Source organism: Vulpes vulpes, chromosome 1 (assembly GCF_048418805.1).
Source record: "Vulpes vulpes isolate BD-2025 chromosome 1, VulVul3, whole genome shotgun sequence".
In the NCBI taxonomy this organism is placed as follows: Eukaryota; Metazoa; Chordata; class Mammalia; order Carnivora; family Canidae; genus Vulpes; species Vulpes vulpes.
Window position 1 is genome coordinate 145,611,893 of NC_132780.1, and position 12,104 is coordinate 145,623,996.

The window sequence follows — 12,104 nt, forward strand, 5'->3', positions numbered from 1 at the left end:
TGTACCAATGAACTGGACATGTATAAATATAAAACATATTTAAAATATATTTTGTATTATTGTAGAGCCCTTACAAATTGGATCATGGCCTCCAATTATGTGTTTCAGGTGTTTCTTTGCTCCAAAATGAGGACATGTATGAAAGCCATATATAAAGTTACAGTAGTATTACCTTTGTATTTAAAAATTATAATAAAACATATTTTAATGTTATGGTAGAGTAAGATTTCAACATGGTAAATGTGGGCTGCAGACTATGTTGTCAGAATATCTAAGTTTGAATCCTGGTCCTGTCACTACTAATTATGTGTATGACTTTGAGCAATTGTCTTAACAAAGATGAGCCTCAATTTCTTATCTAGAAAGTGGTGATAACAATTTGTTTTTTTGTCCTATAGGCTTCTTAGCTAAGATAATGTCTTAGATTAATGCCTTGTTTATACTGTGTGTTCAATGTTTGGGCATTTGTTAACTGTTCTTTTTTTATCACCTACCACGTAATCTGACATAGAAAAAACTAGCAATCGAAGAATAGGAGACATATCCATTATTGCAAATATTTGATTTTTCAGTTTCAGTGAGAGATTTTGTTTCAAGAATGTGCCACTTGGAATGAGGTAATAATTATTAAATATGAGCTTCACTTTGTCACAGAAGAGCAGGTGATTTAATTTTAATAGGACTATTAAGCTATGGGAAGCAGCAACTTGAAGACCAGTAATTTGAAGCAGTCAAAAACCAAGTTAAAAGAAAAAAAAGCAGTTGTGGGGGACACCATATCATACAAGACATAGATGGACATTTTTCTTACATTGCCATAATATGAAGAAGGCCTATAATATGACTAAAAAAATCTTATTGTCCTTCACAGAACAATGGAAAACAATGAAAATACCTTAACCTACAAGACATGTCCATGCTATGTATAGACAATAGTTTTCTTATTAAAAAAAACTGAAGAATCTGAAAAAATATCAAGAATCTGAACAATTATACATTTGTTTATGGAATAAGAAAAAACAGTGATATAGAGAAAATCAACATGTCTATGTGTCTTTGAGCTATATTGAATATTTACCTAGATTTGCTTTTTACTAAAGAGATTTGCTTCATTCTGTTGACATTATTTTCCATGCATAGGGAAGTTTATGCCTCTTTAGCACTTCTGATAATTTTATTATAAGAGTTATATTGATAGTCTATTTTAGTTCAGTTGCTAGATAATGACCATGGAAACACCAAAATTTGACAACTAATTATGCTTTATTTTTTTAAGATTTTATTCATGAGAGAGAGAGCACTCAAGAGAGAATAAGAAGAGTGAGCGGCAGAGGGAGAACAGCAGCAGTCTCCCACTGAGCAGGAAACCTGACGCAGAGCTCAATCCCAAGACCCTGGGAGCATAACCTGAGCTAAAGGCAGACACTTAACAGACTGAGTCACCCAGGTACCCCAACAGCTAAGTAGAATTTAGTGCAATTTAGAATAAAGAAAATATGGCCCATTTATAAATATATGCATGACTACTTCTAGGGTTTTTTTTTTTTTTTTGACTACTAGTTTTTAGTCAGAAGTAAGTATTCACTAGAATAATACCAAATATCTTATTAGAACTTTAGTTCTCTTAGAACTTTAGAAATGTTATTAGAATTTACAGTGTTTATACATTTCTTCCTTCTTTTTATCTTCCCATCTGTATATTGTCATCTTTTCTCCCTTGAGTTTTTGCTCAGCTTTTAGAAGAGGACCCTGTAATAAGGTATAAGGGAGGATTGTTCTGCTCTTTCACACAGGAGGAAGTCATTATTTTACTGAGAAAACTGAGGAAAACCTTGCTGATCCTGTGGCCCAGTCTCTAGCTAAAATTCTCTAATTTACCTACTACTTCAAGTATTTACTGTTGCCTAACCAACTCCTCACACTAAGTGACTTAAAACACACCGCTTCATTATGTGTACTGGTTCTGTTCGTCATGGTTTATACCTACCTGCTCTACAAGGTCTTGGGCATCCAGCCAGAACGACCTAATGACTCGGATGTATAGAAGCTGTTTTGCTCACATATTTGGTACCTGGGAGAGGATGATTTGAAAGCTAAGTTCCTCTTTTACTGTAAACTAGAGCATTTACACTTAGCCTATGTGGCTTGGGCTTCTCAGACCCTGTTGGCCACAGCATAGCCGGAATGCTTGTTTTGTTTTCTTTTGTTTTAAAGTAATCTCTACACCCAACATGGGGCTCCAGTTCAGAACCCCACGATCAGGAGTCTCATGCTCTGCCAGCTAACCAACCAGGTGCTTCATGATAGCTGGAATTATTACAGGTGATCTCAGGACTCTGAAGGTGAGTTTACAGTGAACAAAGGAGTAGCTGACCAGCCTTTTATGGCCTTGCATAGGAAATCATTCACATTATTTCTCTCATTCTCTAATAGTCAAAGAAGTCATAAAACCGCTCCTAATCCAAGAGTAAGAAACCTAGGCTGTACTTGTTGCTGGGAAAAGTGTCGAAAATACTGCTATCATGTTTTAAAACCTATCTTAAAGTATAATGTATCGAATTATGAACTCTCAGCTCTTCTTCCTCCTGATGTGGATATGTGTGTATGTGCAGGTATGTGTCCTTTACCTGTAAGACTAACATTCTTACTGGTTTTTCTTTTTTTTTAAATTTTTTTTTATTTATTTATGATTGTCACACAGAGAGAGAGGCAGAGACATAGGCAGAGGGAGAAGCAGGCTCCATGCACCGGGAGCCCGACGTGGGATTCGATCCTGGGTCTCCAGGATCGCGCCCTAGGCCAAAGGCAGGTGCCAAACCGCTGTGCCACCCAGGGATTCCTCTTACTGGTTTTTCTAACCTGCACTCAAAGAATGTGAATCAGGGCATAATCTTCAATGGAGCTGGTTAGGTAAATGCCTACATTAAGATCCAATATTCGCTAAGAGTGAATTTTAAGGTCTAGTTTAGTGAAAGGAAATGAGCAAAGGTAAAAGGTCAAATTTTGTTTTTGGCTAAGTCATAATTTTCAATTAAGCTTCACCAGCAATAAAACTGATATCGTAATTTAATGGAACTGTTTATGGGATTACCCTTAAATCACAACCATTTACAAAATTTTTTTTACATATTTTCTCTCTGGACCTCTAATACAAAGGCCTGCAAACTGTATTTTGTAGGCTCCCTTGCCACTTGGATTCTGCTAACAGAAAGGACTCAAGTCAGATTTGAAGGCTGAAGAGAGACAGAAGTCTTGCGGCTTTGTTTCTGGTGGTCACCTTATGAAAGCAGCAGCAGTAGTTCCTCTTTACTTTGGCAGTAGTAATTCCAGTAGTATTAGCAGTAATGGCTCAGGAATGCAACAATGCTGCCAAGAGAGGCTCCAGCACCATATGCAACAGCAAACTGCTAGTCCAGCAGTGGCAGTGGCAGTTTCTGCACAGGAGCAATTACTAAAATCCAAAGTAGCACTGGTGAATATGCAACATGTACTTGAAACAAATCTTGAGTTCTGGAGTTCTTGGCATAGGGGTTCCATAAATGCTTAGGGCAACATGATTGATAGTATGGTTTTGATTTTTTAAGATTTTACCCCTCTTTGTTTTTTTGGCACTGTCAGTCCTGATGCTAATATTAAATTTTCAATTCTGTGGAATTGACTATTTCTTCCTTTAATTCTATCAATTAAAGTAATAATAGGTGAGGTGAATGTATATGAAACATGTATTTTAAACAGTTATTAGGAACATACATATGTATAATTTGTCATCTTGACTGATTGGTATTTTTAGTATTATGAAACTATTCCCAATGATAATTTCTTTATTAAAGGTCAGTTGATCTGATATTAGCATAGAATTCTTATGCTTACTATCCGAATATGTATTTTTCTGTCCATTTACTTTCAATTTATCTATATTTTTGTATTAAAGGTACTTCTTGGGGTGCCTGGGTGGCTCATTTGATTAATTGTCTGCCTTTGGTTCAGGTCATGATCCCAGAGTCCTGGAATCAAGCCTAGCATTAGGCTCCCTGCTTAGTAGGGAGTCTGCTTCTCCCTCTCCCTCTGCCCCTTTGCATCCCACCCTTGCTTGTGCTTTCTCTCTTGCTCTCTCAAATAAATAAAAAATAAAGGTACATATTTGGTAGAAAACATATAGTTGGGATCTATGTCTATTTTCAATTTAATTTTTTAAAAAATTTTATATATATAAAAGATTACATACATATATACATATATATGTGTGTGTGTGTATATATATATATATATATAGAGAGAGAGAGAGAGAGAGAGAATATGAGAGTGACCACAGTGAGGGAGAGAAACTCGAAGCAGACTGTTGAGTGCAGAGCTGAGCTTGAAGTTCTATCTCACCAACTTGATATCATGATCTGAGCTGAAACCAAGAATAGGACTGTGACACCCAGATACCCCAATTTAAATAATTTCTATCTTTTAACTGGAGTATTCAGTTGATTAATATTTATTGTAATTATCATTATGGTTAAAGTTAGATCTACCATTTTACTATTTGTCTTCTCTTTATGCTCTACTTTTTGTTTTTTGAGCTAAAACATGTTGATCATTTTTAGTGATTTAGTGATTGTCCTAGGGATTATAATATCCATTCCCAAATTTCACAGTCTACTTATAATTAATAGGCAAAAATATAGAGTTTGGGTCTGCTTATAACTCACATTCTTTATGCAATGATTTTCATATCTATTACATCTACAAGCATTATAAACCCTATAGTGAAACACTAGAAGTTTTAAAATATCATATGCATTCGAAAAAAATAAAAGGAAAATAATATTTTATATTAACCAACAAATTAATCATATCAGGCACCTTTTGGTCCTTCCTAAAAGTCTAAATTTCTATCAGGTACTATTTCCCTTCAGTCTCAAGAATTGCTTTGAGCATATCTTGTAGCACAGGTTTACCGCTAATTATCCAAGATTAATTTGTAAATAAATCTTATTTTGTTTTTATTCTTGAAGGATACTTCATCAGATACAAAATTCTAGAAAGGATATTCTTTTCTGTCAGTACTTTAAAATGTGGTTCCACTGTATTCTGGTCTCTATTGTTTCTGCTGAGAATTTAGCAGTCACTGGGATAATTAATCTGCTGAATATAATGGCTTGTTTTTCTAAGACTGCTTTCAAGATTTTCTTTTTGTCTTTGATTTTCATGTGATGTGCCTTGGCATTAAGTTTGTTTGTTTTGTAGGTGTGTTATTTGTGGTTCAACTCTTTCCAGGATTCTAATTAACCATATATTCTACTGCTTGATATTGTCCTTTTTTTTCCTCTGAAGCTTTATTATTTAAATTTTTTTTCCTTCATACTATGTAATAATTTCTATTCATTTATCTCAGAGATTACTGACCCTTCTGTCATCATTTTACTTTTAAACCTATTAGGTGACTTGTTTCCAAGTTCAGATTTTATATTTTTTTGTCAGTATTTGTATCTCCATTTGATCATTTTTCTTGTTTTTATCCCTTTGCTGAAATTCTCTACTTTTAATTCCTAATGCTTATGTTTTCTCTGTGTCTTTCATCCTAATTATAAAAATCATCTAAAACCACTGTATGCAAGATATAACATCTCCATCATCTCTGAGCTCTGTTGATTTCTCAATAAGGAGCCAGTATACTATTCCCCACCACAGGTCAAATTCATTCCTCCATATGCTTTTCTTTTTAAAAAAATATATTTATTCATGAGAGGCACAGAGAGACAGACAGAGACATATGCAGAGGGAGAAGCAGGCTCCCTATAGGGAGCCCCATGTGTGGGACTCAATCCCAGGACCCTGGGATCACAACCTGAGCCGAAGGCAGACACTCAACCACTGAGCCACCCAGGCATCCCTCTCCACATGCTTTTCTAAATAATGTTTATTAGAACACATCTATGCCCCTTCATTTGCATGTTGTCTATGGCTGCTTTCACACCACAATTGGTAGAGTTGAATATTTACAACAGAGACTATATAGCCCCGAAGCTTAAAAAATTCACAATATCATCATTTACAGAAAAAGTTTACCAACTCCTACTCTTATGCTTATTGTTTTTTCATTTGTTGAGTAATTTTGGATGGTATATTTTGGGCATCATTGATGATATGCCATGGTTTATGTTTTTGTAAATGAATAAAAAAATTACATATATAACAGGCAGTTCATATGGTTAAATTCAAACTGCAAACTCTGCTTTGTACTTTTGGGCAGCAGCTAAAATCCTAGTAGCTCTTTTAAACTTAGCTGGGCCACTTGAAATTTGCCTCACACATGTCTAGTTCAGGGTTCACCAGAAACGTAGGTAGAGTTTATTTATATAATTTGAAACTCTACAGGCTCTCTTTCTTCTATTTTTCCCTTACTTTCCAGCAATTCTGCCTTGATCTGCCCTTTGGTTTTTCCAAAGCAGCAAGAAGGTGGTTTTTATATGAGAGCTATAGCTACCCTACATAGTGCTGTGCTCAGGCTAAAAAGGAGACACAAAGAATTTTACCCAGTCCTGTTTATTTCTTCCAAGTGTTAACTCTACTCCAGTATCTGCTTATTTCTGTTCACTCCCCAGTGCTTTCGGGCAGCTATGTTTGTTTTGCTGTTTGTGTGTATATATGTTTATGGTTGATATCTGTGGAAAGATTGTTCAGATGAGAACCAGTTCTGCAGTGTAGCATTGGAGTTAGCCCAACACAGTCAAGAGCAGCCATAGAGCTTCTTACTGACTAGCAGTGGTTGGCAGTCTCAGCAACATGCAAGGGAAGTGTAACTCATGTATTTATTTCAAGGAGAGGTAGTGTCACTGTATTTTCCCATTGATACCACCTTATCCACTGATGCCTTCTTCCCCAGAGAAACAGAAACTTCCTGATACTGAGCTGTGCTCCATTTTCTGCAGCAGCCCTCCCAATGTTTATTTGTTGGTTTGTTTTCCTTCCCTATATTTCCTGCATTCAATTCCCCTGCTTGAACTTTCTAGAGAGCTTTCTGTGTATTGACTAAATAATAACCCATATACACGATTGTTGATAGTATCAACAGTGAATAATAATTTTAAAGGCAAGGAGAAGAGAAGAAAGCAAAGGAGGGGGGACTTTCAGATAAAAAAATACTTTGATTTTTAATTGCTAGGTATTATTCTAGAGGTGAGGACATATGTCTAACTTTTTTTTTTTTTTTTAAGATTTACTATTCATTCACGAGAAGCACAGAGAGAGAGGCAGAGACACAGGCAGAGGGAGAAGCAGGCTCCATGCAGGGAGCCTGATGTGGGACTCGATCCCAGGACTCCAGGATCAGGCTCTGGGCTGGAGGTGGCACTAAACCACTGAGCCACCCGGGTTGTCCAATGTCTAACTTCTTTTTAACACTATATTTTTTCCCCAATACCTTTATTCCCCTCTTAAGTGTTTCCATAATAAATATCTATTGAATAAATTAATGAATGAAAAATATATGGTTAGAGGTTCAAAAATGAAAAAATAATTTTTAATTTTGAAATACTTTATAGTCCAGTGAAATACTTTTCAAAGGTTTTTGTTTTTGTTTTTGTTTTTTTAAATCTGAAGCCAAAGCAAAAGAATGGAGCAATTAGGAACCAATTATAGGATGTGTCTAGAAGAATGGAGGTAGAAAAACAGCCATTGGTACAGGTCAGCGCTAACATGGCATCAAAGAAACTCAGGATACTATAAGATTCAAGCCAAAGAGAGTCCATATAAGTATGCAGCCTTCCTCCATGGGAATGGGGGGCACTTATATTGATAAAGCCACAGAAATTCCTTTTGCTACTATCATAGGTGTAAACTCATCTTCTGCCTTGGTTGGTTGTTCAGATAAGAACAAGTGAAATATTGACTCATGGCTTCACTTGGAACTATAAACCTGCATATACATAATTGGCCACCAATTAATAATATTAAGGATATAGCTATGATGGGAATAGAAACTGTACACATATACAAAATGCTTAATTGTGCTATAATTCTACAAGAACAGCTAAAATTATTGTTTGATCTTGCATGTTCAAGTCCTCTAGAAATGGGACACTGACTTGACCTATAGAAAACAAGGAACATGCACTCAAAGATCTATAAAGTGTATCTATGGTAAGGAAAGTGTGGTGAGGTGGGGGAGAAAGAAGCAATTATCTGGCAATAATACTGAATAAATGTTAAATTGTAAAAGTATGACAATTATTAAGTAAACATTATATAAAGAAAGAGTACTGACAGAGATACTGATTTGTCACATACCACAGAATATAAAATGGAGATTTGTTTTATTGAAGAAATACAAATTATCATTAATGTGAATTACATACCAGCATGCTAATTCCCATGTAATGCATGATATATTATGTCACATTAACCTTGTGTATATTTTATTATTGCCCTAAACTATGCATGTTTAGCTCTCCCTTATTGTTGTGCAGTGTTAGAGAAGCATTAGCAATATACTTTTATGTTTAATTCAGTCCTTTCCTCTCAATCCTGTATAATAAACACACATTTGCCTAGAAACATATTTGTCAATACAATTTTTTACCTTGGCTCTTACATGTTATATGCAAATTAATGAACAAACCTTATTCTTTTCTTTTAGAAAAGAGGTTTATGTAACTCATATTTGTTATATCATTGGGACATGAGGGAGCAAAGAGTCACAAACTAGTTCAGGATGTCCCACAGGTTAACATAGACCTCCTAGCCACTATGATATTCACCTTTTCCTCGTTCCTTCTCATGAAGGCTATAGAGTATAAAGTTGTCTCTATGAGGTACACCAGTTTAGCATAGGGTTCTGGCTACTACAGTGTACTTCGCTGCTTTGCAAATTGCCAAAGAGTTCATTTAATTCAAAGAAGGTAACAGGGTTTACCTGTATCATAGGCTAAAGTAGAAGTATAGCTTGGTGGTCTCATCTCTTACATGAATCTCGGAGGTCATTTGTCCTTGTTTATAATGTTACTACATTTCCCTTAGGACCCCAAAATAAATTGAGAGGCCCTCATTTTAGAAGTAATTTGAGTGATATACTCTGTGCTGTAATACAAATCTAACCCTCTCTTTAAATGTGGCTTCCAATTCTTGTTTTGGCCAAGGATATGTTACTACAGTCTACCTTTCAAAAAAGTTGCTTTCCTAAAAGCTACTTTCTAGAAAATAGACAGGAGCAGAACTATTTTGCTAATCCATTCAATATCCTACACCAGTGGCAGGAATTAAAGACTGAAAAGTAGAAAGGCCTTTAAGATTTTTGTTATGGGATATTATTTGTTCATTACCCTTTTCCTTAATTCTCATCAATCACACTTGCTTGTAGAGCAAGTTTTTCCAACCAGAGCATAAACCCCAAGGAGCAGGGATTATGACTGTGTTGTTTACTGTTACTCAAGATGAACCCAAGGTTTAACATGTAAAAGTGCCATGAAAATATTCTTTGAATTCTTGGAGGAATAAATGATAGAGTAGAAGAAAACCAACATTTTTATGTATTATATTTTATACTCTTTTCCAAGTCCTGTTTCTCTTATCTGACATGTAGGCTTGAATGTTTTTGAAAACAAGCAGAGACAGAAAAGAGTAATCAGCAAATATCCTGATTTGGAAGCACTGAAACAGAAATTTTGGTGTAGTATAAATAATTACTCCTTTTGCTTTGATATGAGTGACTAGGAAAAAATAAAAACAGTACCCCTGTTCAGTTCCATTGTCTTCCTTAAGAGTTTAATGAAAAATCAAGATTGAATGCAGCCATATCACTACCAAATTATTGTTTCTCACGGTAATTAAGTGACATTCATTTTGTCATTTCTATTTAAAAAATAAATAATTGGGGATGCTTTGCTGTCTCAGTCAATAAACCATGTGATTCTTAATCTTAGGGTCTTATGTTTGAGCCCCATGTGGGTGTAGAGATTACTAAATAAATAAACTTTTAAAAATTGCATATGTTCTTTTTGTAATAGTTGTCAAATATAGATATTACAATGGCTCTACTGTCCTAAATAATGAGATGATCAATGAAATTTTTAAAACTCGTAGTCACATAAAATAAGCTTTAACTATGAGAAGATAATTTTAATCATAGAGATCAGTTGCTCTTCTCTTTATAGGGATCAGTTGCTCAAACTGGCAAAAGGCACTACTACCAGCTGAATTTCAAGTTACCTCAATATATTAAAAAAAGAGTACAACTGTTTAACATATAAAATTTCATCCCGTCTATAAATCTTATCCTATAATAATGCTGTAATATTTATAAAATGCATTCATATATTTTATTTTCCAAAACCTGAATGGTCAAGCCAGTTATTTCAGCATCGATTTTAACTGTTTTGTCTTAAAATGATTGCCACTTGTTATTTATTGCGAAATAATGTCTACAATAGTTGCTTGACATTGTGCATTGCTAAAATAAATTTTATAAATCCATTAGTTCATTAAGAAATTATAAACTATCATAATTGTTTATTATATTGAGTTCAATGGTCATTCACTGACAAAGTTTTATTTTCATGTGTAGGAATTTCAAGCTTTTTTTTTTTTAAACTGTAGCGTTACAGTGATAAGAGATGTATAACCATATAGTAGTGGTTCAACTACACCTTTGAAATCGGTTGATTTTTGTGACTAATTTAACCAATAGAAAATGGAATAAGTGGTTGAGGCTATCTCATAAAGTTGCTATTCACTTCTAGTTTTTCTCTTGGGATGAAAAGGAGAATTTGCACCCCCAAAGTCTCTCTTTGACAGAATCTGAGATGATCATTTTTAAGAAACTGCAGACCTAGAGAATCTCAGAAAACAGATTATAAATTACCCTTTTATAAGACACATTTACATTTACACGGGAAATTTCCATTTGTAAGGATGTCTCCTTCTCTGTACTAGGAAGAGAATAAATCTATAGAATTGTTTTTCAAATCTTGTGAAGAAGGCAACAACTTAAATCTTAATAATCTTACTCTGTTTACTGTGTTTTTCCTGGTAACTTCCCATAACTGTCCTCCCCACCTCCCAACATCTTCTTTTGTCTTTAGCTAGAGATGTTATTTACAGTGGTGTCTTGGGCCAAGTTGGAGAGACACTCAGTTTTCCTGAGTATCTCCCATATATACAGAAGGTATACACATTATTACACTTGTTTTTTCCTGTTAATCCTTTTATTACATGGGGGTTTGGGGGTTTAGCCAAGAACCTAGGAAAATGTAGAGGGAAAATTATTTTCCTCCCCTATAGACACTTAGTGTTACTATTAGAACCCAGTTACTAAGGTATGAGTAAGCCAAGTGTTCATAAGGAGAAACCTCATGTGGATTTATCAGCTGAGGTTCCAGCCAACAGCTACCATTAATTGCCAGATATATAAATAAAAGAACCTTCAGATGATTCTAGCCCCTAGAAAATGAGTTGCCACCAGCCTTTGAGCTGCTTCTGCATGGAAAAGGAAAGAGCATTGCCTGTTGAGGCCTGCCCAAATTGCAGATTTATGAGCAAAATAAATTATTGTTGCTGTTTTAAGCCACTTAGTTGGGGTAGTGTTTTATGCAGCAATAAATTACTAGAACAGGCACTATTTATTATTTCATTTAAGAACATAAAGAATGCAATTTATCTTTCTAGATTTGTTTTCTAACATTTAAATATGGGCTATTAAAAAACATCTAGCTCATAAATATATTATTTTGGGGGGGTAAAGCATTTGACATAAACCATAATTAATCTGTAAAAAATATGTCCATATCCAAAGATTATATTACAACCCAAATGTTAGAAGCAGCAAGTCTTACTTTAGAATTATTTTAGATTTTATAACATTAATTTAAATTCCCATAAATATTATTAATATTCTACAAGTAAAGTATTAACATCCACTAAGTTTTATCTCTCCATCCAATTAAGTTTTATCTCTTCATTCTTACTTTAAAAAATCATTGAAGTCTACTTGGGGATAAGGCATAGTGTGGACACAGGCCAGTCATCATAACCTAATCATATCAAGTCAGATATAGAAATAACAAACTTTTTGTTGGGTACGCTGAAAAAAAATTTTTTCTACTAGTTCTGTTTGTGCATTC